At 47.7% G+C, this 27987-nt stretch overlaps 1 protein-coding gene across 1 annotated transcript in view; it reads left to right on the top strand.

Annotated features, from left to right (window-relative positions):
* The window catches only part of TNS3 (tensin 3), a 220581-nt gene that overhangs the window by 34195 nt on the left and 158399 nt on the right, over positions 1–27987 (top strand). Inside the window, exons 2-3 of the mRNA XM_061165571.1 lie at positions 10803–10914; positions 22736–22773. The gene's annotated coding sequence lies outside the window, so the exon portion shown is untranslated. The remainder of the gene's footprint in view (positions 1–10802; positions 10915–22735; positions 22774–27987) is intronic.

A 27987-nucleotide genomic window follows, 5' to 3' on the forward strand; every position in this document is an offset into this window, starting at 1 on the left:
CCGCTGCCCTCAGGGTTGGGCCCTGGCTTGCTTTGTGGGGCCCCCTTCCTCTCCACGCCTGCTCTTAGGACGCGGACTCTGCCTGCCTGCCATCCATGCCCCAAATGCATGCTGCGCTTCCGTTCACGCAAACACCCTGTTTTATGGTCTCCTGGTTCTTTTCCTGACTCAAAAATGTCCATTTCTCTTCTAGGTCTCAGCCCACCTGTCATCTATTTTCCCTGAATTCCCATGAGTGGGCTCACTGCCCCCCTCATAATGCCACATACAGACATTCTCACCGTCGGGTAAAGGAGAGTCATTTGTCACCGTAGTCCCTGCAATGCCAGGCACACAGGCTGCTCATCAGCATTCTGGGACGGCCTACGGGAGTAGCCTCCATTCAGTTAGATCCCGGACGGGCCAACCTCGCATCTCGTCTTAGGGTTGGACTCACTGCTGAGCTTGTGTCCCCAGGCCAGTCTGGGTTGGTGATATAGCCCCGAGGCCTGGTGGTGGAGCTTTGCCCTCAAAGTCTGGACCCAGGCCCCCTGAAGTCCATCTTGTGCAGGAAGAACCTCCTTTGTTGGGGACTCGGTGCAGCCAGAATTCAGAAGCAGATGTCAGGCCAGCAAGAAGCAAGGAGGGTTGTCACTTTACCAGGGGCAGGCTAGGCTCGCAGTGCAATAGTGGGGTGTCTGGCAAGGCTGGAGTAGCTGGCTTGGTCCCTAGGCCAAGCTGGCCCCAAACCCTCATGCTTCAGCTTGCCTCTGAGGGGTGGTGTGGCAGGCTAGAGGGAAAAGGGGCTGAAGAGGGGGCCAGCAGGCAAAGCGGGGAGTCCTGGCAGGTTTGTGTTTGGGAAGTTCACTTGGGCTCCGGTGTTCTGGACTTCAGTGGACTATCTGTGATCCCTGATTCTCACTGAGTTGTGATAGCCCACTGTGCTATCATCTGTGAGATGTGATTGCATGCATGTATTTATTATTAATAATAAATTGTGGGTATTTTCTGAATGATGTATTTTTTAATCGAATCAGAGGAGATTCAGGTGTCACCATGAAAACACCTGTCACCTATTTTGTCCTCCAACCTGGCAACCATGGGCCTAGGTACGCTGGTGATCAGGACCATCATTTCCAAGGGCCCCATAGAGTGTGCAGCCCCGTCCATGAGTTCAAGTTTTATCATGTTGCAAGTTACCTGTTTGCTATGATTGAGGTTCCTCCAGTTGGTTCCATGCGTGAGACTGGTGATAGATCCAGCTGATTCCTGGGAAAATGTTTGCCTTGTGTGTCCTCAGACAACATAAGAGTGTGCTTCTAGCTCAGCCTGTAGACACAGCTCTGGGCTCCATCTTGTTCTCAATGATGGGGACTCAAATCTGATACAGATGTGTGTTCTTAGGGATCCTGTGATCACATGGGGGTGAGGGATGTGTATGAAGAAATAGAACTGAGAGGTGTTTACAAAAACTAAAGTTTGACTCCTTTATAGAAAAAGTGAATAATGATGAATGAATCTAGAAAATAACAAATGAATGAATGAATATAGAGACAGATACTCTTATTTGAAGGATGAAGGTGAAATGAGAATGAATGGGTGGCTGCCAGGTGAGAAGCCAGAATGATGTGTTTCTGGTTTGTTTTTTTTTTTGGTGTGTGGTTGAAAGTCAAAGAGCAGCTTTGCTATTCCACCCCCAGAAATGGAAAGATGGGTATTTGGTGCCAGAACGTGAGAGGTTAATGTGGGCCTTTGAATTGATGGCTGGAATTTGCACATGTGTTAACCATAAAGGCTCGGGGTCTAGCCCACCCAGACTGCTCTCCAAAGCTAAGACATTTGGAGTTGCAAGTGGAGTTGAAGATCTGAAGTCAGAGCATTAGACCAACACAGGGCATTAGTGCGGCTGCACCCTGGGCTGGGCACGGAGGCAGGCTGAGCCACGAGAGCACACGGCACTGCTATGCACACAGTGAGCCGGCAGGTCTGAGACCACCCAGCTCCCTAGGACACATGCTCCTCTGCATGCGGCCTCCTCTACGGGACCCCACGGAAGGGAGGAGGTGGTCTCCACTGAACAAGTCCACTGTCAAGGGACCCCTTTCCAGGAATGTCACCAGAGCTTCTCATGGTGGAGAGCTAAGAGCCACTGGTCCATGAGCCCTGCCCAAGACGACTCAGTCTTGTGGGGTCTGACAGGCAAAGGGCCATTCTGTCTGTGGATCAGGCCCACCTTCCCCCTCTGGGCTGTGCTTCATGAGGCTAAGGGACCCTTCCCCTTTCCAGGTGTCTGGCTTCCTCTTCATGTGAGACCCTTTCCGCACCATCCCAGTCACCTTTATCTCCTTAAAATAAATTAAAAACAGGTTTTTAATTTCCTTCTAAAATCACAGACCCAGAGAGGAAACTCGGCTGTGATTTGCTGGGAGCTGGATGGCTCTCTGGATAGTAAGGACAGGGAGGGGTGCTGTGGATCCCAGACCCCAGCTACGGAAGGCCCATTGGTCATTTCCTTTGAGCTTGCTGGAACCTCTACCTGCTTTTCATCCCACTTTGGCAAGGCTGCTCCTTGTTTTTCTTAGTTGAAGAGGCAAACTGGAAAGAAAACCTTTCTGTATTAGAGTTTTCCTTCTTTCCACTCCAGAGCCACTGTTTGCTAGCAGTATAGGTTACCGGTGATACTGACCATTACAGATGCAAGTTTACTGGACAATATAGAAGATTTAAAATCCCGAAAGCCAGACAGCCTGCGGCTTTTGATTTTAAGTCCCTGGATCTGCATTCTTGGAGAGGTCTGAAATCCTAGTCAAGCTGTACCCCAGCCAAAGGCGGGGGTAATCCAGTGGGAGGGCCAAGGGCGTTGGAGGGCGATGGAGGGTGAGCCCCCCACCCCTGTCCTAGGAGGCGTTTCCTCGCCACTTTTCCTGGGTTTGGCTGAGAAACCTTTTTCCTCTTCTCCGGAGCTGCGGTCAGGGGGGAAGGGAGCGCTAATTCGTGTCAGATGGAGGGGCGCCGGGGGGCCGTGCGCTCATTCGTCTGGCTTTTGTTCGCGGCATCTGACTCCTGACGGCCGAGTGGACTTGGAGTTGGCGACCGCTTCATTTCAGGGCTCCCCGGGCCGAACTTCTCCTGGGACTCCCAGACACAGGGGCCCAGGAGGCGTACCTGCCGCGCATCGCCACCCGGGAGGGGTCCGCGCCTGCCTTGGCCTTCCTCGCCCGGCCCGACCCTCCGCGGGGGCCCGGACGGCCATGCGGCTGCGCGCCCTGACCCCGGGGCCGCCTGGAGGGTGCGCGCGCGGGGCGCGGGCTCGCCGGCACCGGCGCCAGGTGAGTGGGCGTTCTGCGAGGGGGAGGGGCGCAGGGAACCGGGACCCCGGCGCGCCGGGAACTGGGAGCTGCGACAGGAGGGAAGCCCTGGGAGTGGAAGCACTTTTGGGTTGGTGCGCGCGTGTGCTTGTGTGTGCCCGCGTACCCCGGTCTGCGCGCCGGTGTGCAAGTGTGTACGGGTGCCCTTGCACTCTTGTCTGCGCGTGCACGCTCGCGCTTGTGGCCTGGTCTCTGCGCGTGCCCGTATGTCCACGAGTGCGCGTATGTCCTTGTCTGTGTACGCGTGTCTCGTGTGTGTTCGTGTGTGCGCCTGTTACTTGAGCAGGAAAGAACGAGCGAGGGAAAGTAGAGCTTTGCCTGGTGGGAGGCCGGCGCCCTGGTGAGCCCACGTGAAGTGGGAGACAGCTTTGGTCTTAATTTTTGAATCCAGCTCCCTCTTGAACACACTTCCTTGGCCTCCCTTACTGGAATGGAAGCAGAACTTTGGCAGTTTCACGGACTCCCTTCTAGCTTGTGTTTCTTTGCAGAGGAAAAGGGTGCTGTAACTCTGTGGATGTGTGAGGATGCTCGAGCGTTGTTGCAGAAGTGCAAGTTCCCCAGGGCCATGTTACAGCCCTTGGTCCTGGGACTGTCTTCCATGGCGCTTGACTTAAACTGAGCAGATGCACAGGCGGCTCCCTACTAAGTTCAGCAGTCCCCTCTCTGAGTCTAATAATTAGGCATTTATTGCATTCGTTTTGCTGGAAACTTATGAAGATTCTGAGGAGTGAGAAGTTGTCAGAATGTCAGCCATTTCACAGCACTTTGAGTTGTGCTCATTCTGATTTTTAGTTTAACAATCAAACACTACTCCTGAGAAGCTTGGGAACCGTGTGCGGAAGGCAGAAGATGTCCCTGTGCTCTGGGTCCCTTGGCTGCTGGTGGGTGGAGGCATCTCTGGGCAGGATCACTCCAGAGGTTTGGGGCCGGCTCTCCTCACGCCGGGAAGTTGTAGCGTTTAACTTCAGAGTCAGGTTGCTTGGTGATTTTGCTCAGTGCGTCTGCCCCCCTCGAATGCTACTGAAGGTTTCCCAGGTAGGAAAACACACACCGAAATCCTCTCTCCTGAAAGGAAAGGAGGCTTGAATTGTGCTGGTTTAGGCTTTGTGGGGGTAACTGTTGCCACTGCAACATTAGCCTAGAGAACTGAGCAGAGAGGGACTGTGAGGTTTTGCATTTTCGCAGAGCAGAGCAAAAGGTTACCCTGCTGCACGCCTGTGGAACACTTCCTCGCTCAGTTTTGCAGAGATTTTTCTTTCTAAAAAGAGACCTCACCATCAAGACCAGCACTAATTACCCCGAACCCCTCAGGGAGTCCTTGTAGAACTGGCAGCCTTGCTCTCTACCCTTCCCACTGTCTGCTCCTAACAATTAAATGCAATTTAGATTCCTGAACTGAGCCTGCTAAATGCTTCAGCATTTCGGCCTCCCCTGTCCCCCGTGCACTCATTGGGCCCGCCTCTTTGGGAGAAATGAAAGCACAGTATCAGGTGAAAACAAAGGCAGCCTAATCCCGTCTAGGCTCACTTCACAATGAGATGTTATGTACAGATGAAGCGTGAGCAGATGTTATTACACTATCCGAAATGAATTCCTCCACCATCCAGCCACTGAAATGGCTTCGGCCTGCACACAGCGCCTCTGCTGTTTCCTTCCTCCAGGTTTTTAACTGTGGCCCAGCCGGCAGGAAAACCACAGGAGCACAGTGCCTCTTTCTCCCTGGTTGTAATAAAGGTATTTGTAAGGAATAAAACGTCACAGTATCCCCTCTTGGCTCACAGAATACAGCCAATTCATTCAGTCGACAAGTATTAATTGAGGGTGCCAGGCACTGTGCAGGGCCTTGGAAGACAAATAGATAAGAGCCTGGTGTCCTGCCTGTAGGAAATTACACAAAAGAGAAGGCTGTAAAGAAATAACTGAAATATAAGGGAGGAAAAGTGTGTGCCAGCTGGGGGATTATGATAGAGGGCTGTGTGTGTCAGCTACTTGAATGTCTACTCCTGTCTGAGCATGAGGCTGGAGTGGAGACTGGGTCTGAGCCCATATTCCTTATCCGTTGGCTACGTGGTCTTGATCTCGCATCCTAATGTCTCCATTTGTAGAGCAGTGTTGGTTATGGTTACAGCCCAGAAGGGCCCTGCCAGTGTCATGGACTTCATGATAGTAGCACCTTCATTCCTGTTTTGTAGGCACTGAGTTCAGGAGCCCTACTATCGAAAAGTATATGGTCTCTTGAAAAAAGCAGGAACAAACATGTAAACAAGTATGTAATAGCAGTGCATTGCCATGGTGTGTTAATCTATACACTATTTAGAAGTGTGTTATTTGAGGTCCAAATACTTAGGGGATTTTACTGAGATCTTTCTGTTTCTGATTCCTAATTTAATCCCATTGTGGTCAGAGAACATATTTAGTTCAACTTGAATACTTTAAAATTTTCTTAGACTTGTCTACTAAATATTCCATATGCATTTGAAAAGAATGGGTATTCTGACATGTAAATCTATTGCTGATTCATGTCAATGTATGACAAAACCCACTGAAAAAAAAAAAAAAAAAAGAATGGGTATTCTGCCACTGTTAGGTCAAATGTTCTATAATGTCAGTTAGGTCAAGATATTGATAATACTGTTCAAAGCTTATGTATCCTTGCTTATTTTCTGCAGTAATTATCAATTATTTATAAAAATAATATTAATTATTGAGAAAGGCTATATTAGTTTGCTAGGACTGCCATAATGAAATAACACAGACTAGGTGTCTTAAACAACAGAAGTTTATTTTTTTATAGTTCAGGAAGTTGGAAGTCCAAGATCAAGGTATTGACAAGTTTGGATTTTCCTAAGGTCTCCCTCTAGCCTTAGTTTGTGTGGTCACCTTCTCACCGTGTCCTCACATGGACTTTCCTCTCTGTGCCAAGCTTCCCTAGTGTCTCCTTTTCTTCATATAAGGACACCAGCCCTATTGATTAGGTCCCTACCCTCATGGCCTCATTTTACCTTGATTACCTCTTTAAAGGCCCTAACTTCAAACATAGTTACATTGGAGGTTAAAGCTTCAATATATGAATTTTGTGGGGACACAATTCAGTGTGGGGTAATGAAATGTCTGATTATCTATGTTTGCTTATTTCTCATTGCAATTCTGTCAGTTCTTGTTTCATATATTTTGAGAATTTTGTTATTAAATATGTAACTTTGTCATATTCTCTTGATTTTTACCCTTTTATCATTATATAGTGCTTTTCTATATCTTGGGGCTTCCCTGGTGGCTCAGATGGATATCATTGGGAATATTCTTTAATCTGGAATCTACTTTGTTATTAATATAGTCATTTCAGCTTTTCTTTGATTGACACTAGCATTTTATGTTTTTCTATTCTTTTTTAAAAAAATATAATTTGACAATCCCTGCCTTTTAATTTGGAGAAGGCAGTGGCAACCCACTCCAGTACTCTTGCCTGGAAAATCCCATGGACGGAGGAGCTTGGTAGACTGCAGTCCATGGGGTCACTAAGAGTTGGACACGACTGAGGGACTTCACTTTCGCTTTTCACTTTCATGCATTGGAGAAGGAAATGGCAACCCACTCCAGTGTTCTTGCCTGGAGAATCCCAGGGATGACGGAGCTTGGTGGGCTGCCGTCTATGGGGTTGCACAGAGTCGGGCACAACTGAAGCGACTTAGCAGCAGCAGCAGCCTTTTAATTAAAATGTTGAAACTATTTACATTAATGTGATTCCTAATATATTGAGGTTTAAATCTATCATCTTGCTGCTTGTTTTCCATTTCTCTTATGTGTTCTTTATTACTGCTTTTTCTCTTTTTTTTTTTGCCATTTTAACAGTAATTGAACTTTTAAAATAATTTTGTTCTATCTTCTTTGTTGTATTTATTACCTACAACTCATTATTTTAGTTGTTGCTTTAGGTTTATGTTATACCTTTTTAGCTTGTCACAGTCTGCCTTCAAGTGATAGTGTACTATTTCATGTATATTATGAGAGCCTTACAGTAATATACTACCATTTCTCCTTTCCTGAGCTTTGAGCTGTTTTATCATAAATTTTACTTCTACTTATGTTAAACCTCACATTGTATCATTATCAGTTTTTATTTAAATAGTTAATTATCTTCTAATGAGTTTTAAGTAAGAAGTAAAAGACCTTACTTATTTGTCCATGTAATTCACCATTTCTAATGGTCTTCATTCTTTTGTGTAAAGCTATATTTCCATCTAATATTATTTTCCTTTTGCTCAGACTATCTTTAACATGTCTTGTAGTGTGTGTCAGTTAGTGATAGATTATTTCAGCTTTTGTATATTCTAGGAAGTTTTTAATTCACTGTCATGTTTGAAGTGTATTTTTGCTGGATTGGTCAGTTTTTTCTTAGTACTTTATATTGCGACACTGTGTTTTCACTTGCTTTTTTTTGAATGAGAAATCTGCTGTTATTCTAATGCTTACTCCCGTGAGTGTCATTTGTGCTCCCCTGCCTCCCTGGCTGCCTTTAAGATCTCTTTTTTTTCAGTTGAAGTGTGGTTGATTTAGAGTGCTCTGTTAGGTTCAGGCGTACAGTGGTGATTCATTTATATTTATGTATATATATATATGAATTTTTTCTAGATTTGCTTTCCATTATAGGTTATTATAAGATGTTGAATATCCTTATCTGTGCTGTACAGTCAATCCTTGTTGCTTATCTGTTTTATGTGTAATAGTTTGTTAATCCCTACTCCTAGTTTATCCCTCTCTTTCCTCCATACTTCTTTGGTAACCAAAGGTTTGTTTTCTATATTTGTGAGTCTGTTTCAGTTTTGTATATAGATTCATTTAAGATTGTTTCTTTTTAACTGGGTTTGAGCAATTTGGTTTTCATGTGCCTTATGTTGTTTCTGTCACATTTTTTTGTGTTTGAGATTTTTTTGAGTTTCTTGGATCTATGGGTTTATAGTTTTCCTCATGTTTTGGAAAAGTTTCAGCCATTATTTCTTCAAATATCCCTCCACCCACCCATTTTCTTTCAGGGGCTTATAAGCTGCTTAAAGCTGTCCCGCAGTTCACTGATACTCTTTTTGTTTATCTATCTATTTATTTACATAGGTTGTCTTTTCTGTTTGTGCTTTATTTTGGTACGTTTCCATGGTGATGTCTTCAAATTCACTCATCTGTTCTACTGCAGTGTCTAATCTGTCAATAATTTTATCCAGCATTTTAATATTTTTCATCTCAGATATTTACATTTGCTTCTGTAAATGTTTGTTTTGGATCTTTTCTTACCTACCTTTTTGAACAAATGGAATATAGTTATAATACTCTGTTAATATCTTGTGTGCTTATTCTTGTCAGTTCAGGGTCACTTTCATTTGACTGATTATTCTCATTATGGGTTATGTTTTTCTGTTGCTTTGCATGCCTGATAATTAAAAAAAAATTGTTTGTTTGTTTTTATTCAGCTGCACCAGGTCCTGGTTGTGGCATGTGGGATCCTTAGTTGTGGTGCTGGGATCCTTAGTTGTAGCATGTGGGATCTAGTTCTCTGACCAGGGGTCCAACCTGGGCCCCCTGCGCTAGGAGCGTGGAGTCATAGCTGCTGAACCACTAGGGAAGTCCCGTGCCTGATAATTTTTGATTGGGTACCAGGCATGGTGAATTTTACCTTACTGGGTGTTGGGTATTTTTTTATATCTACAGATATTCTTGAGCTTTGTTCTGGAATGCAGTTAAATTACTTGGAGAGACAAGGAGCAGTGCTCAGTTTATAGTTAGTCATTCCTCACTTTTGAGGCAAGATCCTCCTGTTTTCTGTGCAATATTCCCTGAATCTTGGGTTTTTCTGGTCTGGATGTGGGAAGAAGGGCTATTTTCGGCTCTATTTGAGCACTGTTTCCTCAAATGATGGTTCTTTCCCCAGCCTTGGGTATCTTCCTCAAACAGGTGTGCGTACACACACGCTCTTTGGTGCTGTGCTGAATGCTTCCGAGGGCCCTTCTGAAGATTTTAAGAGTTCTTTGCGGCTCTCTCTTCTCCAGTGCTCTGCTTAGCGAACTCATTCTTGCTGGCTTATTCAGCTTGAATTCTTAACTCCTTTCCTTCAGCCCATGTGGTATACTGGTTCGCCCTTCCCTCTCTGCATCCTGAAAACTTTCTCTGTGTAGGAGTTTAGAGACGGTCGTGGAGCTCACCTCATTTTTTCCTGCCTCTGAGGAACTAGATAAATTCATTTACCTTTTCATGAACATCCTATAAAGAGAACCAGTCACTGTGTGCTCATGTCTGACTTCTTTCATTCAGCCTAATAATGCTTTGATGTTCACCCATGATGTTGCATATATTAGTAGCTTACTCTTGTGTATACATAAGCGAATATTTGGGTATATGATAGGTATATCCATTTTATGAATATACCATGGTTTGTTTGTCCAGGTTCCTTGTGATGGGCATCTGGGTTACTTCCTGTTAGGGGCACTTTTTAAAAAGGTAGCTCTGATCATTCTCACACATGTCTTTGCGGACATATTTTTTAAGTGTCTGTAGTCGTAAGTGTCTGAGTTTTAAGTGTCTGTAGTTTTAAGTGTCTGAGTCGTAAGATTGGTGTAGATTTAAAAATACGTGTAAGAAATTGTCAAGCTGCTTTCCAAAGTAGCTGTACCATTTGTCTCCTTTCTCGGTGACACTTCATCTTCTCGATGAATTTTAGCTATTCTGGTGTGAGTAATGGCTTCTGTGAGTCCATGTGGATATCAGTTATATTAGAATGCTCTGTCACATATCAGAAAATGGGAATATGACTGGTGTTTAGTTTCAAAGGCAAATTGAATTTTTATAAGATCCTCAGCTGTAGCTGTGAGCCTTGCTTGACACTACAAACATGGATTTGGAGGCTAAGTGGTCCATCTCTTCGCAGTGCCTGTGTGTGTAATGGATTCGATGTTGTACCAGGTTTAAAGAGGAATCGCCTGTCCTGTCACCCTGGTCTGATGACAGCGTCTCCTCCAGTACGTGAGTTCAGAGAGGCCAAGGGGCCAGGAAGGCCAGTGAGTTAGTGTCCTCTGCTATAATCATGCTGTTTGCTGATTGTTTCTTCCCGAGGAAAAAAGCATTAAGACTCTAGGCACGCACATGGATTCTTTTGTCGCAGAAGTGGTAGCTGTAAGCCTGCAGTCTGGAAGTTGATCCACTATCACATAAGCCCTTCACCCGGGGGATTATGAGCTGGGCGCGTGTGGGCCGTCACCAGGGCTCTGGCACTGAGCGTGCAGACGGGGCATCCCAGGCTCCCGGGATCCCAACCTTGGCAAGGTGCTGTCTTGTTTTGCTCTGTTTGCCTGGTCAAGTTCTTGTTTCAGCTCGTCACCAACTTGGCTGGATTTATTATCTCTTGAAAGGGAAAAGGAAGAGCAAATGGACTATCAATGGAAGTGCTGACACTTTCTCCCTTTATTTTTTCAGCCAGAAGAAGTAACTGCGAGTCTGCACAGTTTTAAGAACAAGGCCTTTAAAAAAGCCAGAGTCTGTGGGGTTTGCAAACAGATTATTGAAGGTCGAGGGATTTCATGCCGAGGTGAGTCCGCGTTGATCCTTCTCATGCCGATTAAACTGAAGCAAAGCAAACAGACAAAAACCCAAAATGAAACCTTCTTTCGGGAGTTTCCAAAGTTAAATCATGGAATTCCCCATCTTAACCTGAGTTTCCCCTCACCCTCGCTGGACTGGGATGAAACGTATTTACACAGATATATGCTCATGAGAAATTTTTCCAGAAAGAGCAACGTTAGTCTTATGGGAGGGGGCCAGCCGTGAGTGGCTCATGACTTATTTTCCTTCTGTCCTCTAGTGTCGGTAGCTTGAGTCATCCCCTTTTGTTTTCTGGTCTGTTACCAGAGTTTACAAATGAAATTTTTCTGTTCTTTTGAGTGACGGTTCATTGCGTTACTGTCCTTTTAGCCTGTTGTCAGGCGTTGCGCCAGTCTGTAAACAGAGCCCCCAGCTTCAGTATTTGGTGTTTAAACCCCAGGTAATCAATGCAACTTGCTATTTTTTGTTTCCATGGTAGTAAATCTGTATCACAGACTTGTGAGGAGGACTTCTCTTGTTTCCCTTGAACCCTGGAATTGTGGTTCTGTGTCACAGAATGGAGGCAGGTGGGGTTACCTGGGAGAAGGCTTTGGGCTGCTCTGGGCTTGTTATCACTGATGGGTTTGGGATTTTCTCCATAGAATAATTCCAGGGCTGCCTCAAGGCTCCCCATCCTCACGGTGGACTCCCTGGCACATGGTCCCTGAGGGCTGCTTTGGAGTTAGGTGGCCTCAAGGAAAGATGCATGATGGCCACACTGTCGTGGAACCTTAGAGGGGGCGGGAGGCAGGTGTGTCCCCTCCTCGGAAGGGCCCGGCCACTGTCAGTGCTGACCGTGCTGGTGCCTCGGAGCCAGCTCCCGCCTCTCTTTCCCTCCTCTGCAGCCTCCTGGAGGTGCCAGAAGTCTCCTCCCTGCCTCACCCCACACGGGTCTCTGTTTCAGAGCTGATGCACCTGCTTCTCAGAGCGCATGGCGCTCTCACCTTATCCTTGGATGCAGCCTGTCTCACAGGGCCTGATGGTTCCTCTCCAACTACAAAGGGGGAGCCAGGCCCTGGGGACTGAGGAGTCACCTGTGGGGGTGCACGTGGGACATGGATCCAGCACCAGGCCTCTCGGCACAGGCCCTCTCCCCACATCAGCAGGCCTGCTGTGTGCGTACACACGCACTCACATGCATGCATGCACACACACATGCTCACAGGAGCATACACACGCACTTGGAAGTGCAGAGAAGGGTGTGGCCAAGACAGGGCTGGGCCAGGAGTGCAGGCTGGCGCTCTGAGTCTGTTAGGATCAAAGTCTCTCTGGGTCCCTGATGTGGGTTGCAGCATTGTTCTCTGGATGGCTGGTGTAAGGCCTGGCTGGGATGGGTGTGAGGTGCTGAGCTCACTTTCTGGCACTTCGCTTTGCAACTGTGATAATGATTTTCCTCAATGACCCCACCTGGATGTGCCAGGGCGATTCCTTGGCTGGCTGCTGTCCACACGTGCAGGTCATGAGCACAGACCAAGGTGGTTTAGCTCTGTAGGCCCAACACCTTTGTTTCCCACATATAGTTAATGACGGCCTGGTGGCGACAAACAGATTGGCTCTTTGGAGAGTCAGTTTCCTTCTCATCTCTGTACAGCTGAGGCCTGAGTTGACTAAGGAGCTATCCCAAACATCCTTTTAAAACTCTCAGTACTTCTGCCTTAACCACCTACAAGATACAGTTATTCTCTTTAAAGTAAATGGAAGCAATGAGATACAGCCAGATTGGAGACAGTGGAGCCCAGCAGCCAGGCTTTCCATTAGGCCAGAGCTCCTCAAGGATGCTGACAGCCCCCAGTACCATCCAGGGCTTGGCACGAGAGTGCACATTCCAGGCTCACGCTTCCTTCCCTGTCCTGCAGCTTCCAAGGCTTGTAGGGGCCAGGAAGGGGCCCAGAATATTCTTTGATTCTTTTTTTTTTTTTAATATTCTTTGATTCTTAACGATCTGTCTTATGGCATTTATAGTTGTGATGTGTGGGATGTCAAGGAAGACTAAGAGGCCTGGCAGAGTGGTGTGGATGGCTTGTGGTTGTGTGTGCAGGTGGTTGTGCACCCTCTGGAATTCTATGGGGGAGGCAGTGAGATCTCAGGATCCCACTGGGTGCTGCACTGCCCGAGGCCAACTCGGCCCCAAGGACCATGTGTGACACAAAAGAGTGGGAGGGCAGAAGGGTGGCAACAGGCTGGCCTTGTGCAGTGCTGACTCATGATCTGTCTGGCTTATGCTTCTCTGGTCTGAGGATCACTGTGGTTCTGTTTTATCTCACAGTCTAGCCCCGTGGAAATCACTTTTTGTACCCACCTAGTTCTTTTTTCCTTGAGAAAATCCTTCACTGGAGACTGTCCCATAGGTGCCCTCTGCCTCAGGGGGTTCATCTCCACGTGTTGTTTCCCCACAGGAACATTGCTACTGTGTTCTCGTGTGGGGAACCCAGGGCTCACACGCTGTCGCCCCACCACTTGGGCTGAGATGCTCTGCCTGGTTTGGAGGCAGTAAGAAGGGATCTGGGTCCGGGCACTGGTCCTGGGGCCGCTCTGTGCTCCTGTTCCCCTTCCGTGTGTGCACACCCCAGCAGACACGCCACAGTCCCCCTTCTCACTTGACCTCCTTATTTCATCTTAAGGCCGTGCTCCTCTGTTCTGAGCCCTCCAGCTGAGGGGAAGTGTATGGACTCTCCCTGAGAGGCCCCGGATCCATCCCTCGTGGCCGGGTGGTGAAGCACGTGGCCAGGAGCAGTGGGCTAGCAGAGGCCACCTTGGGGACATGTACAGCTCAGGGAAGCCACATCCTTGGCCAAAGGAATCAGCTGCCTGGCTATGGGCACTGGAGGCTGTGCTCTTGGGAAAAGTAAACAGGAGCAGGTCCTCCTGAAGGCCAAGGCCCAGGCCCTGGCAGAGAGAGGCCCACTGATATCAGGGATGCCTGCACGCCTGGGGCCCCACGTGGGTGGCAGGACAGGCAATGGGTGGCATGGAAGGAGGCCATGGTGACAGGAGCCCATGGAGGCATCATGCTCTATTTCTAGGTCCAGCATGGGGTATGCTCATAATGTGGTGAATGTCAGCCCTCAGGCATTAAGAGGCTGGGGACTCACATGTAGCATTGTTCCTGAGATATCTGCTGACTTCTCTCCAGAAAAAGGTGTTTTAGAACTCCCTCATTTGGTGGGGACGGGCTTCCCTGGTGGTGCTAGTGGTAAAGAACCTGTCTGCCAATGCAGGAGACATAAGAGACACATATTCAATCCCTGGGTCAGGAGTGTCCCCTAGAGGAGGGCATGGCAGTCCACTCCAGTATTCTTTCCTGGAGAATCCCATGGACAGAGGAGCCTGGCGGGGCTACAATCCGTAGTGTCATAAAGAATCAGATACAACTGAAGCAACTTGGCACTGGCATATGGTGGAATGTAAACACCTATGAGAATACTCAATAGGTTATCATATTTATGTACCTAGCTGTAATAATTGTGTTGATAAACAGTAGCTACTCTTTTTTGAAAAGGGAAGGACTCTATGTGCCAGGAATCTTTTAGACATTATCTTCTTAAATTAAATTGATGTGTGTGGGAGATCCAAGGATTGTGATTGTGACAGTCTGCTTCTCAAAAATGCCATCATCAGAGACATAGCCCCTGACACTGTCAAGGGAAAAAAGGCCTATGGCAGTGACCATAGGGATAGAAATGTGAGAGCTGGGTGTTTATATGTGTTGTTGCTGTGTGGCCATCTTCTTAGCTGTGCTTTTTGTCCGCATCCGAAGGCTGGGCTTTTCCCTCTTCCGCACTGCATCCCTCTGGACGGGCAGGGGCAAGATGTGGGGGTGCTGCTGGGTGAGGAGCCTGGCACAGTCACTGGGAGTGTAGACGGCGCCTGGCAGGGTCAGTGGTTGGCTCCTGCAGAAGAAGTTGTGGCCCAGGACAGGCCCCTTTCCTGGCCTTCTCTTTGTAACCTTTACAATTTGCCTGTTCTGTCGTCAATCTCTAGGATCTCTTCCTTTTGTCAGTAAGCTATATAGATATCATAAAAAACTCAGACAATTTAGTAGTTTTCCCTCCTAATAATTTAGATGTGTGTTGTATACATTTGCACATTGAGCCAGTGTGTATGTGCAGTCTGTAGACATTGCATGTCTTTTCTCAGTGATCATGCAGAAGTTGTGTGAGGTCTTACTGGAAGGGCCCTTCCTTTGACTCTTTTCTGGAGCAGTAGGGAAGCATGGGCCCTGGAGACAGGCTGCTCGGATTCCTGCCCTGCCTCCCCGTGGTTGAGTTTTGTTTTAGAGTCATTGTGAGGAACAGATTAAATGCACGAGGAACATAGAGAGCCCTGATTGGCTCAAGGAAGTGTCTGGTAGTGTTAGGTGTTATTGTGGTTATGGTGTCACGTTGCTGATGGTGGTGATGATGGAGAAGGGTTAGGTGTGTATGCTGTGACTTTGGCTAATATTTTTACTGTTCCTTTTTCTAGGCTTGTTCTTGACCTGCAAGTCACTTATTTTCACATTTTAGCCTATTTGCCACAGATTATTTTTATGTGGCTAACTTAGAAGAAAAACTTCATTTTTAAGAAGCTATTGTTTGTAGATAGAGGCTCTTTAACCCCTATTTCTCAAACTGTAACTACAGGCAAAGCCACACGGATGGCTGGTGAGTGATGGGGTTAAGTGTCTGGTTGCGGTTTGCCTTCTGCTGCTCAGAAATCCACTGAAGCGGTTCCTGCTCTACCCTCCCCACCTGCCGGGGCTTTGAACAGGTAGCCTGTTCTCACTGCTCTGCTGAGGTCTCTTGGGTGGGTTAAGTGGCGCAGCTTCCACTGACAATCCTTCTACAAACCCATACTTGAGGACACTGGCATGGTTGATCATGATGTTCTAGTCCTGTGTGGGTGAGTCTTTTCCTGGGTGTCGAAAGTTGTAAGTTCTGCAGAACTTGGCCCTGTGGAGGAGATGAATTCAGAGAGAATGCAGTGTCAGATCACACAGAAGTGATGGCATTGGGAGAGATGGTTTGCCTGAATTTAATAATGAAATAGGAGAGAACAGACTGGCATGGAAAAAAGAGAAATGCTGCAAAAGAGACAACTGTAGGGAGGAACCTGAAGGAAATGAAGGTTGGGAAAGAGAGCAAAAAAGAGGACAGAGGGAAAATGGGATGGAGGGGGGTTTTGTAAGGAATATTTGATAGTGACTTTTCCCCTTTGGTTAACTGAACACATATTAACTGCCTGCTGGAATAAAAATATGGGAAAGCTGTGACCTGTTTGTGAGGAGCTCAGAGTATGAGGGGGGGAGTCCTGTCAGTGGGGAGCTCCGAGTCTGAGCGGGGAGTCCTGTTGGTGGGAAGCTTACAGTCTGGGGAGGTGGGTAGTTCTGTCCCTGTGTGTGGGACTATCACAGTCTACAGTATACTAGGGGATTACAGACAAAGCTTAGGGCTGGGTAGGCTGATCAGCAAGTCAGCACTTGCTTTGTGCCAGGTGCTGAATAGAACCCCAGGACTTGGTGGCAGTTAGGACCATCAAGGCGAGGAAAAGAAGCAGGTGACCAAGCAGTGAATGTGGCGTTGGGCCCTCTGCTGTGGGCATCTGGCCCCCCATCTCATGTAGCTGGTGACTGTGCGTGTGGATAAACTGGGGCAGAGGTTGAGGGCAGGTTGGGGTGAGCTTGAGGGCGGAGGCAGAGAAACAGAGGTGACACCCAGGGCTCATCTCTCTCTGGGTAGATATGTGTAAAGTGTTGCGTGACAAGCCTGAAACAGTGGCCTGGATTTCCAAGGCTCCTGGAGACTTCGGGAGGGTAGCAGTTCCAAGACAACAAGGAACAATGTGGGGCCTTTCAGAGCCAGATGCTCCAGACAGTTGCCGCTGCTGTTAAGAGTGGATTCCTGCCTGGGACTTTGGCAACCCGTCTGACCAAGGAATGCAATGCAGGCCCCAGGGTTGTGGAGGTGAGGATTCGTGTGTCATTAATTCCTAGAAACTTGTGAGACACGCACTGGCCACATAACCCCTTCCCGAGTGGAGAAGGACCCCTAATGGGAACTGCTGAGGGAGCCTTAGGGAGCTGACCGTGGACCTTGGCCTTGAACTTAACTCCGTCTTTCACTTGATGCTTCTCTGCTTTTCATTTTTGCAAGTCAGTGGAAAAGTGGTGTCTTGCTCTATTAGGTTTTTTACATTCCTCTGGTTATCACTGAGGCTGAGCATCTAAGAAGATACTGAAAAGATGTCTGTAATGTATTATTTATTCATTTTTGGCTGTACTGGATTTTCATTCCTGTGTGTGGGCTTTCTCTAGTTGTGGTGAGCAGGGGCTACTCTCTAGTTGCAGTGCATGGGCTTCTCATCGTGGTGGCTACTCTTGTTGCAGAGCATGGGCTTTAGAGCACAGGGGCTTCAATAGTTGCAGCACGTAGGTTCAGTAGTTGCGACGCGTGGGGCCTAGAACACAAGCTCAGTGGTTGTGGCACACAGCCTTAATTACCCCACAGCCTGTGAGATCTTAGTTCCTGGACCAGGGATCAAACCTGCATCCTTTGCATTGACAGACGGATTCTTTCAGGTATTTATTCTTGGCTACACTGGGTCTTTGTTGCTTTGCACAGGCTTTCTCTAGTTGTGGCAGTTGGGGGCTCCTCTTTGCTGTGGTGCTCAGGCTTCTCTTGTGGTGGCTTCTCTTTGTTGTGGAGAACGGGCTCTAGATGTGTGGGCTTCAGTAGTTGTGGCATGTGGGCTCAGTAGTTGAGGCCCATGGGCCTTAGAGCATAAGCTCAGTAGTTGCTTAGTTGCTCCCTGGCATGTGGAATCTTCCCAGACCAGGGATTGGACCCATGTCCCCTGCATTGGCAGCTGGATTCCTATCTACTGCATCACCAGAGAGATCCCTGTAATGTTTTACTTAGTAAACTGGCCTTTCAAATCCTTGGTGCATTTGAGTGCTCACTTTGGCAGCCATAAGCTCAGTAGTTGCTTAGTTGCTCCCTGGCATGTGGAATCTTCCCAGACCAGGGATTGAACCCATGTCCCCTGCATTGGCAGCTGGATTCCTATCCACTGCGTCACCAGAGAGATCCCTGTAATGTTTTACTTAGTAAACTGGCCTTTCAAATCCTTGGTGCCTTTGAAAAATGAGATGATTTTTTCTTCCTGATTTCTAAGAAATCATAGTATAGATATTATAATATTAATGTTTCTATAGTTAAATTAGGTAGAATTTATGCCAATTTTTGATGGATTTTGACCTACAGAAATGTTAGTTCCTTACCATTCCAACTTACATGTTGCAAGCATAGTGAGCAGTTGCTTGACTAATTTTGCTCATGGAGTGGTTGTCATGTGAAAGGTTTAAGGTTTGGATAGTTCAAATTTACCCATTATTTAATTTCATTTCTGTTTTTGTTTCTATTTAAGAATGCTTTCCCTTCTCTGGGGTCTTAACGATATTCTACAATACTTTATTCTAATATTCATTTCTGCTTTTCCAATTCTGTTCCAATTTCATGGTTGATTCATCTGGAATTCATGCTATTTAGGTTATTTTTCGTGAGTGAGCTGGTTTTCCCAGCATGATTTGTTGTGTGGCTCATCCTTTTGTAACTGAATATGACAGTTTCTCCCCTATACTGAATTCCCATGTGTGGACCTGTCCATTGCACATGTCTGATTTTACAGAGTTTGTACTGTACATACATAACCATCCTGCCAGTGCAGGAGACATAAGAAACCCAGGTTCAGTCTCTGAGTTGGGAAGATCCCCTGGAGTAGGAAATGGCAACCCACTCCAGTCTTCTTACCTTGGAAAATTCCATGAACAGAGGAACCTGACGGGCTACAATCCCTGGGGTTGCACAGAGTCATACATGACTGAGCACATACGAGCAACATTATAAGCATTGTCATATGTTAGCTTTTTAGAAGTCATGATTTCCCAGTAGCCATTCTATATGTCATTTGTGGATATATACTTTTTTCTTCCTTATTGCTTCAGTAACTTCTTTTTCCATGGCAGAAAGGGGTCTTTGATATCGCTTTGTTTTATTCTTTGTTTTATTCCTCATTACATACAATAAGAAGAATGGCATTATTTTATGCACATAAATTGAGTGCATGTTATGTGTGACTTAGTTGGCTGGATCCCCCTAGCTGCTTCTGCATTCAGTCTATTTCAGCATGGTGTCAGTTAAGGTTCTTCAGCAAAACAGAACCAATAGGATATATATAGAGAAAGAAATTTATTGCAAAGAATTGGTCCATATGGTTTGGAGGCTAAGTCTTATCTGTAGTTGGCAAGCTGTCATCCAGAAGAGCCAGTGTATAGTTCCTGTCTGAGTTCTAATCCAGAAGCAAGAGACGACCAGTGTGCCGGCTTGGAGACAGTTGGGAAGGGAGAACCAATTCTTTCTTACTTCACCATTTATTCTATTCAGGCCCTCAGTGAATTGGATGAAGCCCGCCACACTGGAGAGGACAATCTGCTTCACTCAGTGTACAGTTTCAAATATTTTTCTTGTTCAGAAACACCCTCCCAGACACACCCAGGATACTGTTTAACCAAATATCTGGGCATCTTGTGGCTCAGTGAACTTGACACGTAAAATTAACCATCCCAAATGTGTTGTTTCGGTTGCACTCTTTGAAGAAAATCCAGCTGTATACAAATACATATTTGGAAAGGAAAGCATATTCTTTTTTGATATTACACCAAAACTCAAATGATAGTTTCTTAGTTTCCAAAGAAGACATAAAAGTGGCCAACAGATGCATGCAGAGGTGCTCAGCATCACTGATCCTGTTGTCGTTGTTCAGTTGCTCAGTCATGTCTGACTCTTTGCGACCTCATGGACTGCAGCACGCCAGGCTTCCCTGCTTTTCACTATCTCCTAGCATTTGCTCAAACTCATGTCCGTTGAGTCAATGATGCCATCCAACCATCTCACCCTCTGTCACCCCCTTCTCTTGAGGGAAATGCAAATCAAAACCACAATGAGATATGACCTCACACCTGTCAGAATGGCTGTCATCGAAAACACAAGGGAAAACATGCTTTGGTTAGGGTAGAGTAAAAGAACTTGTACATTGTTGGTGTACACGGTTGGTGGGAATATAAATTGGTTCAGCTATTGTGGAAAACAGTATGTAATTTCCTCAAAAAGTGAAAAATAGAACTATCATGTGATCCAGCAGTTCCATTTTTGGGTATATAGCCAAAGGAAACAAAATCAGTGTCTTCAATAGATGTCATGTTGGTTGCAGTATTACTTACAATAGCCAAGACATGGAAACAAGCTAGGTGTCCATCAATGGATGAATGAATAAAGAAGATGTGGTAAAACATTATTCAGGTGGAAAAAAGAAGGAAATCCTGCCATTCACCATCATGAATCAACAGTGTGCTAAGTCAAACAGAGAAAGATTAATATTGTATGGTATCACTTATATGTGGAAACTGAAATCTGAATCTGAGGGACCACCGTGGTGCTTGGCTTTTGGGTGGAAAGTTCATAATACTCGGGTCACCTGCTTACACCCCAGGAACAGTGGACCCACCTCTCAGGACCCTCGCCTTAGCACTCGGGTGGTTTATGAAATTCAGTCTGATTAGTTCACCTTTGTGGATGTGAGGATTTGCCCTGTAATGGCCTGAGGCTGTTGTCATAGCCCAGTGGGCCATCCACCGTGACTGTGTCACACCCCTGTCACGGTCCCACACACCAGAGTCCCTCTTTGGATTGAATCGGCTTGTTGATCTGCTGCGTAACCAGTTACTCCCAAAGTTAGTGACTTACTGTGGCAGTAGCTTCTGTTCTCACTGCTTCTGTGGATCAGGAATTTGGGAGTCACGTGGCCGGGCAGTGCTGGCTCAGCATCTCTTAGGGGGCTGCATCATCTGAAGGCTCTCCTGGGGCTGGAGGACCTGCTTCCCAGCTGGCTGCTGGCGGCAGGCCTCAGTTCCTTCCCATGGGCCTCCTCCCCAGGGCTGCCTCAGTGCCTCACACGTGGGCAGGGCTCCTCTCAGAGCGGTGGTCCAGGAGCACAGAGCAGAGGCCACTCGCCACACCCTCCACCCTCCTTCCTGGCCACACGACCCGCTCTGTCACTGTGTGAGGGGACCGCACGGGGACACGGGCTCCAGGAGGAGCCCTGAGGCGGTCTCGGGGGCTGACTGCCACGGGAGGTTGTGCAGTGTCCCGGCTGCTGAGTGGTCCGGCCGCCCCATTCAGTGTGTGCGGACAGAGCTTCCCCTGGGGCCGGGGAAGTCTTGGCTGCGTTTCCGCTAATTTTCATCTTCCCTAAAGGCCAGAGGGCCCCTCAACTGCCTTCGTCTCTATCTCTGTTCTTCCTGCTGGCCTCTGGCCCCTGGCTGTCCTTCTGTCTGAGATTTTAATCTGGTGTGAAAGCCCCTTTATTCCAACAGCTAGCCTATCTTGATTAGAAAATCACTCATCACCTTTGCTGGGTGGGCCCATTAGAAGATATAGAATAAATATTTGTCTTTGTGAATAATTTTACAAACCTTGGATGCATAGAAGGAGCTCAAAAGCTAGGTCTTGCAAAGATAATACCCCTGGCTGTTCCCTGCTGGAGTTCTAGGGATCCCCAGCCACAGGCTCTTTTTCTTTATTAGTTTGCTTCACCCTCATTCAGTCCCAGGTGGGCTGTGAGTTAGGGCTTTCAGAAAACACAGGGAATGAAAAGTTTGGGCCTTGAAGTGCTGACTGCAATTTGGGACCTATTTCCTGACCTGAGGCCTTGTTCTTCCAGGACCCCACACTTCAATATATTGATGCTGTGCTTTGCAGTTTCAAAGCAGGGTCCCTTGAATGATGGCATTTTGGCATCACCATAATCCTGGAAGAAAAAGAGGCCTGGCTCCACCGAGGGCAGCCCAGCCTGGCTGGGCCAGAAAGCCTACAGGTCCTGTGCCCCCAAGCCTAGGTCCCTGTCCCCCATCCTGCAGTCACCTCATGGGTTTATCAGATAGATGCCTGCTTGGAGCCCACGGGGGCGCCTGCACTGCGCTTATTTGGTGCAGTTGCTTCATTCCTGGCTGTCTCCCTGTCCTTCTGTCTCTGCATGGGAGCATCGGCAGACAGGCCCCAGGGCCCTGAGCTGCTTTGGTGGGGCGAGGCTTTCATGTCCTGTAGGCACAGCTGCAGCCCACAGAGGGCGGGCCTGTGAAATCCGCATTGGTTCCGGCTCTCTCTGCATTGTTGGGGCCTCCGAACCAGCACATGCCTCTCTCAGTCCTCACAATGGCCTGGGTTGAAGGATCCCCCGCAGGAATTTAGATGTGGATTTGTTCTGACAGTCAGTTCTTAGGTCGTCCGGAAGTGGAAGAAGCGTGGAACGCAAATGTCCAATTTCTCACTAATTTAAAGGCGCCGGTCCTGAGTCTTCTGGGGGCATTTTCAAGTTTCTGTCCTTTCTTCAGGGAGAAGCTATAATTTCCAGGCAAACACTGATACTTTCTACCACTCAGCTGCGCTGCCTTTCTCCTCCCAAGGTGCTGATCTGGTGGCCTGAACCCCTAGAAGAGCCAGGGTGTTTGTAACCCCTCTCCAGAGTTCCCTGTGCCCTCTGCCACTGCTGACATGGCAGAGATGGCTGGGTTCCTGGACACCATGTCCACCCACCCCCTGGCTCTGTTGAACTCAGTTTTGTGTCCTAAGCAAAAAGCAACCTCCTTCTGTCTGGACTTACTCAAGATTTAGAGATGGAAATGTAGAAAGTATGGAGAGACTGCTCAACACACCTTCTTTTTCCTTCTCTTGCAGCCTGCAAGTATTCCTGTCACAAGAAATGTGAAGCCAAGGTAAGTGTTACATCACTCTCCCGTGGGACTTCTGGAGCCGAATTGGCCCGTGTTGAATGATGTGTATAGGAGGAGACTGCATTGGATCGTGGCCACAGAAACAAAACTCTTTAAGAAATGGCTGCTAGATGCTTTCTGATAGGGTGTATAGTTTTCATCTCAAGAATAAACTGAGGAGCTATGAAATCCATGTTTTTAATTATAGAAAAATAACTTAAGAATTTGGTTTCAGAAAAGAATTTGGTAATTTTGTTCTGGCCATGTCACAACCCTTTCTCCACGTCACATGATCCCTTCTTTCTAATCACATTGACGTGCTGCTGTTGTAGGGTAGGGGCTGGGGGCAGGTAGGGTCTGGGGCACATGGCTGGCCTTGGGGATTTTTCTGGTTTCATTTTTAAATGTAGTTCATAGATGGGATTTGGAGGGCTTCCCAGGTGGTGCTAGTGGTAAAGAACCTGCCTGCCAATGTAGGAGACATAAGAGATGTGGCTTTGATTCCTGGGTTGGGGAGATCCCTGGAGGAGGAAAAGACAACCCACTCCAGTATTCTTGCCTGGAGAGTCCCATGGACAGAGGAGTCTGGTAGGCTGCAATCCATGGGGGTTGCAAAGAGTTGGACACTGCTGAAGCAACTTAGCACGCACATACATGGATGGGTTGGGATTTTCAGGCAGTCACGGAAGTATGGGGACCCTGAATCAGGGAAGTTGTCCTGCATTTGGGCATTCCCTGGGAGGGTTAAATTGCTGGGTGGCCCCACGAAGCACTTGAGGTCTGGTGTGCTGGGTTGGGTGCAGGGCTTTGATTAGTGGGGAATGAGGAGGCCTGGAAATGACATATGGAAGCTGCAGGCACCCTAGATAAGGCCCTGGTTTTCTCCACGGGTCCCGGTGTCTGCATCTCTCGCACATTCCAGGTGTGATGTTACCTTGAGTGGGGCCAGGGCCCACGCATCACCTCTCCTTTTTGGGACCCCCTCAGATTCCCTGCAGGTCGCCCTGTGGCTGGAGGTCCAGGGAGATGGGGTTTAGAGAGTCTTGGGATTTTGTCACTGCTCTGGACCTCATGGGTCAACCTTTCCTCGTCCTTGGGCTCTTGAGTGGAAGGAATGTGTGCTGGAGGCTGGCTTTGTGGAACTGTGGGCTGGCTTCACGTGTGTGCTCTCCATGTGAGGATCCTGGTTTCCTCTACTCTCCTCACCATACACACAGGCACGCACATGTAGTCACACACAGTCCACACTCGCCCATGCCCCACACATGCACACACTTCATACACATGCATGCCGTTTACTCATGCGGGCATGTGCACACACATAAAGCTAGAAAAGTTACAAGTGGCTCTAGCCCTGCTTTTTTTCAAGAAAGAGATTAAATGAACGAACTTTCTTATTAAACTTTTTCTTACGGAGAATCGGGACTCATGGGGAAGTGGCAAGGCTAGGATAGAGTACCATACTGCTCTGTTATCCAGCCCCCAAGCTGGCCAGCCACCCCCACAACCCCGCCCGAATCCCATTCTCTTCCGAGATGTCACATGATATGTGCTTTAGTCGGTTCAAGATCAGGTCCCGTGGTGGGGCTTTGGGGCACTTCCGCTGTCACTTCTGGTCTTGCTGTGGAGAAGGCTTCCCCTTTCTGTCCAGGGCTAGGCGTTCTTGCTCACTCTTACCGTTGGGCATGACTGATTTCTAACCTTGGTTATTTTAGGTCTGCTTTGCCACAGATATGCTCTTCTCTCCATCGTGCTGTGTACTTTCAACCCAAGGAACTGTGTCAGAGCAGAGATTCCTGTAAGCAGTGGAGGTGTGGACAATGCCACCCTGGGGGTACATTTCAGATTTCCAAGAGGGTTTTCTCCCATCTACTTGGTGGGGGTTTGGATGGAACCCCAGCCCCTGAGAGTCCCAGAGCCTTGTACTTTGGAGCTTGTTCCCCAGAGCCTCAGTTTCTTCATGTGTAAAATGAGCTTTGGGAGTTGGTGATGGACAGGGAAGCCTGGCGTGCAGCAGTTCCATGGGGTTGCAAAGAGTTGGACACGACTGAGCGACTGAACTGAACTGAAAATGGGTGAATAATACATCTACAATCCACTTGAATCAGCTTGCTTTTAGCTATTAATTAGGGTAGTCATTTAAATTTTAAGGAAGTGGAATGAGTTATATATAATCCACATCACCCCATGGGGCAGACAGAGGAGAGAGCCATGCCCAGAACCCTATTTGTCCTGTGTCATTGTGCATGTGTGCACATGTGCACACACCAGCACGTGTGTGATTGTACATCATGTATGTATGCCTGTGTGTACTTTCTCATGTGACACTCTGGCTGGCCACTCTTGATCCCCCGTTGCAGACTGAGCCCCGCTGCCCTTGGCACCAATTCTCACAGGAGACCTGGTGCCGGCCACTTAGGGGATTGAATTCTTTGGTTCAAAGAATATTCCAAAAGCCTTAACTATCACTGATTATGGCATTTCTAGCCACAGTAATTGGCTGTTTGCTCGGGATAGTTAAGCTTTTATTCTTATTAGATCATGGTGGAGGGGGAAATGTATCCTTATTCATTTTTTTTTTTTTGGATAGCGCAGCTTTGAATGGCAGGAGAGAATGCCACTGGCAATAACAAAGACTCTTCTTATTCCAGAACTATAATGCCGGTGCTGCTGAGCAGATCATAAATTCTCAGCCGCCCCTGAAGATAAGCACGGGGTAGGGTGGGGGGTGGGTAGTTCGGTCTCCCAGGAGCTGAGCCACGGCTCCCCCACATGGCTGGATCCTTGATCACTTTATGTTTGTGCCTAACTGTGTGTGTCCAGATTTCTTTGAGACTGAGAAAACTTAGGTGAAGCTCTGGTTGAAAACACAGTCTTTGATCTAATGACTGACTTGGGGAGGGTGTGGTCGGTGGGTCCCCTGTGTGCTGGGAACATTGGAGGAGAGGGCACAGCACGCATGCCATTGTGTGGTGTGTTACTATGTGGTGAGTCCTGCTGGCATCATCACTGGCCCTGCTGCTGTCCATCAGAGGCTCCCGGCTGGGCCCAGGATGTCTCCTGGGTAGAGTTGGAGATATGGAAGGAGAGAGCCACCCTGCAAAAAAGGGGCTGAACCGTGAACTGGGTGCTCAGGCAGGGGAATGGAGCCTTGAGCTAGGACCAGGGTCTCTTTCTTCTTGGCTGTTGGGCAGTATGTCCCCTCAGGTGAGGCCCTGCAGTCCAAGGGCACATGGAGGCAGAGGCCTGGGCTTTTATCCTGCTTGTCTGCTGGAGCAAGTCCAGTTCTCTGGAGCCTCAGTTTCTTCATGTGTAAAATGGGTGAATGATACATCTACAACCCACTTGAATCAGCTTGCTTTTAGCTATTAATTATGGTAATTATTTAAATTTTAAGGAAGCAGAATGAGTTATGTGTAATTACTGGGAAGTTTGGAATTCCAAATATCTTGCTCTCTGGGAGGCTGTGCTTGTTCATGGGTGCCACGTGAGCTGTTTGGGCATTGTATCTTGTGTTTTTTCCTGGCCTCTGGCTGACTCATTGGTAAGAGAAAAAAGGAAGTAGAAAAGAAAGCTGTTTCAGGAAGGCAGACGATGGCGAAGAGACACTTGGGGGACGGGGTCACTAGTGGGGCACCCCCTAGACGTGGCAGAGATGGGGTTCCTTGAGCTTTGGTGAGAGGGTGTGAACACTATACCTCCACTAGGTTTTTGCAAATGTAAGGCCCCATATAGGGGCTGAGCTGTGAGTTGGCAGAAAGGAAAGAGTGAGAATTTTATCATAAAAGTCCTGGTTGGTTGAGCACAGGGCCTTTGAGGGTCTGTGTGTTCATCACCCCAGATCCTCCCGTACACAGGCAGCTTAACAGTCTCATCTGAAACATGGTGGGTGATTGTAATCCAACAGGGTGGTTTTGGGTGACATGAGATCAATAACGAAGTACCTAACCAGTAACTGGCTCCTAATGGGTGCTCAGAAGGAATGAAAACCAGCTACGGTGTTGAGGGAGTGTCAGTAACGTGCTGAGCTGTGGCTTTTCTAACTTTGATTGTCACAGCCTCCCTCGGAGGTCACTGTGTCCTCGTCCCAGCCTTACAGGTGACCCTGGGACTTGAAAGAGTCACACTGCCCACCGGGGAACAGGACCTGAGAGCCATGTCCTACCTGCAAACCGTGACCTGGCCTCTCATTGAATGTTTACACTTTTCCTTCCCTCCTCCTCCTACTCCTTGCACTAAGGAAAGAGGTGGTTAATTTTTAAACTGCCCAATTCAACAAACATTTCCTGATTTGCTGTCAGTTAGGCCCCGGGCTGGGTGCCTAGATGTAGCTTGCTGACCTCAAGTCCATTTCGGCCTGCCGCCCATCTGGGACCGACCAGGGGGCGGGGCCAGTCCAGGTAGAGGATTTCACTTATCCACCTTTGGTAGACAGGTGGGTGCCTGTGTTGTGATATTTGACTTTTGATTTTTTAAAAATTGATAGTCAAATAATAAAATCAAGTAGTAAGTAGGAAGAATTTATATACCCCTCTTACCGTCAACATCCACACAGCCTGGTATGGTGCACTTATTGCAATGGATGTGCCAATATCGATGCATTATTATTAACTGAAGTCCATAGTTTATGTTAGGGTTCACTCTCAGTGTTGTTCGTTCTGTGGACTTGAACAAACATATAATGACATGTTTCCATCGTTACAGTATCATCAGAGTAGTTTCACTGCCCTAAAAATCCTCTATACTCCACCTGCTCATGGAGAAGGCAATGGCACCCCACTCCAGTACTCTTGCCTGGAGAACCCCATGGACGGAGGAGCCTGGTGGGCTGCAGTCCATGGGGTCGCTAAGAGTTGGACACGACTGAGTGACTTCACTTTCACTTTTCACTTTCATGCATTGGAGAAGGAAATGGCAACCCACTCCCGTGTTCTTGCCTGGAGAATCCCAGGGACGGGGGAGCCTGGTGGGCTGCCGTCTATGGGGCCGCACAGAGTCGGACCTGACTGAAGCGACTCAGCAGCAGCAGCAGCCACTTGCTCATCCCTCCTCCCCCATAACCCCAGGAAACTGCTGATCTTTTACAGTCTCTATCGGTTTACCTTTTCCAGAACATTATATGTTTGGAAGTGTACAGTATATATGGCCTTCCCAGGTGGCGCTAGTGGTAAAGAATCCGCCTGCCAGTGTAGAAGAATGCAAGAGACGCAGGTTTAG

Source organism: Dama dama, chromosome 18 (assembly GCF_033118175.1).
Source record: "Dama dama isolate Ldn47 chromosome 18, ASM3311817v1, whole genome shotgun sequence".
Lineage (NCBI taxonomy): Eukaryota > Metazoa > Chordata > Mammalia > Artiodactyla > Cervidae > Dama > Dama dama.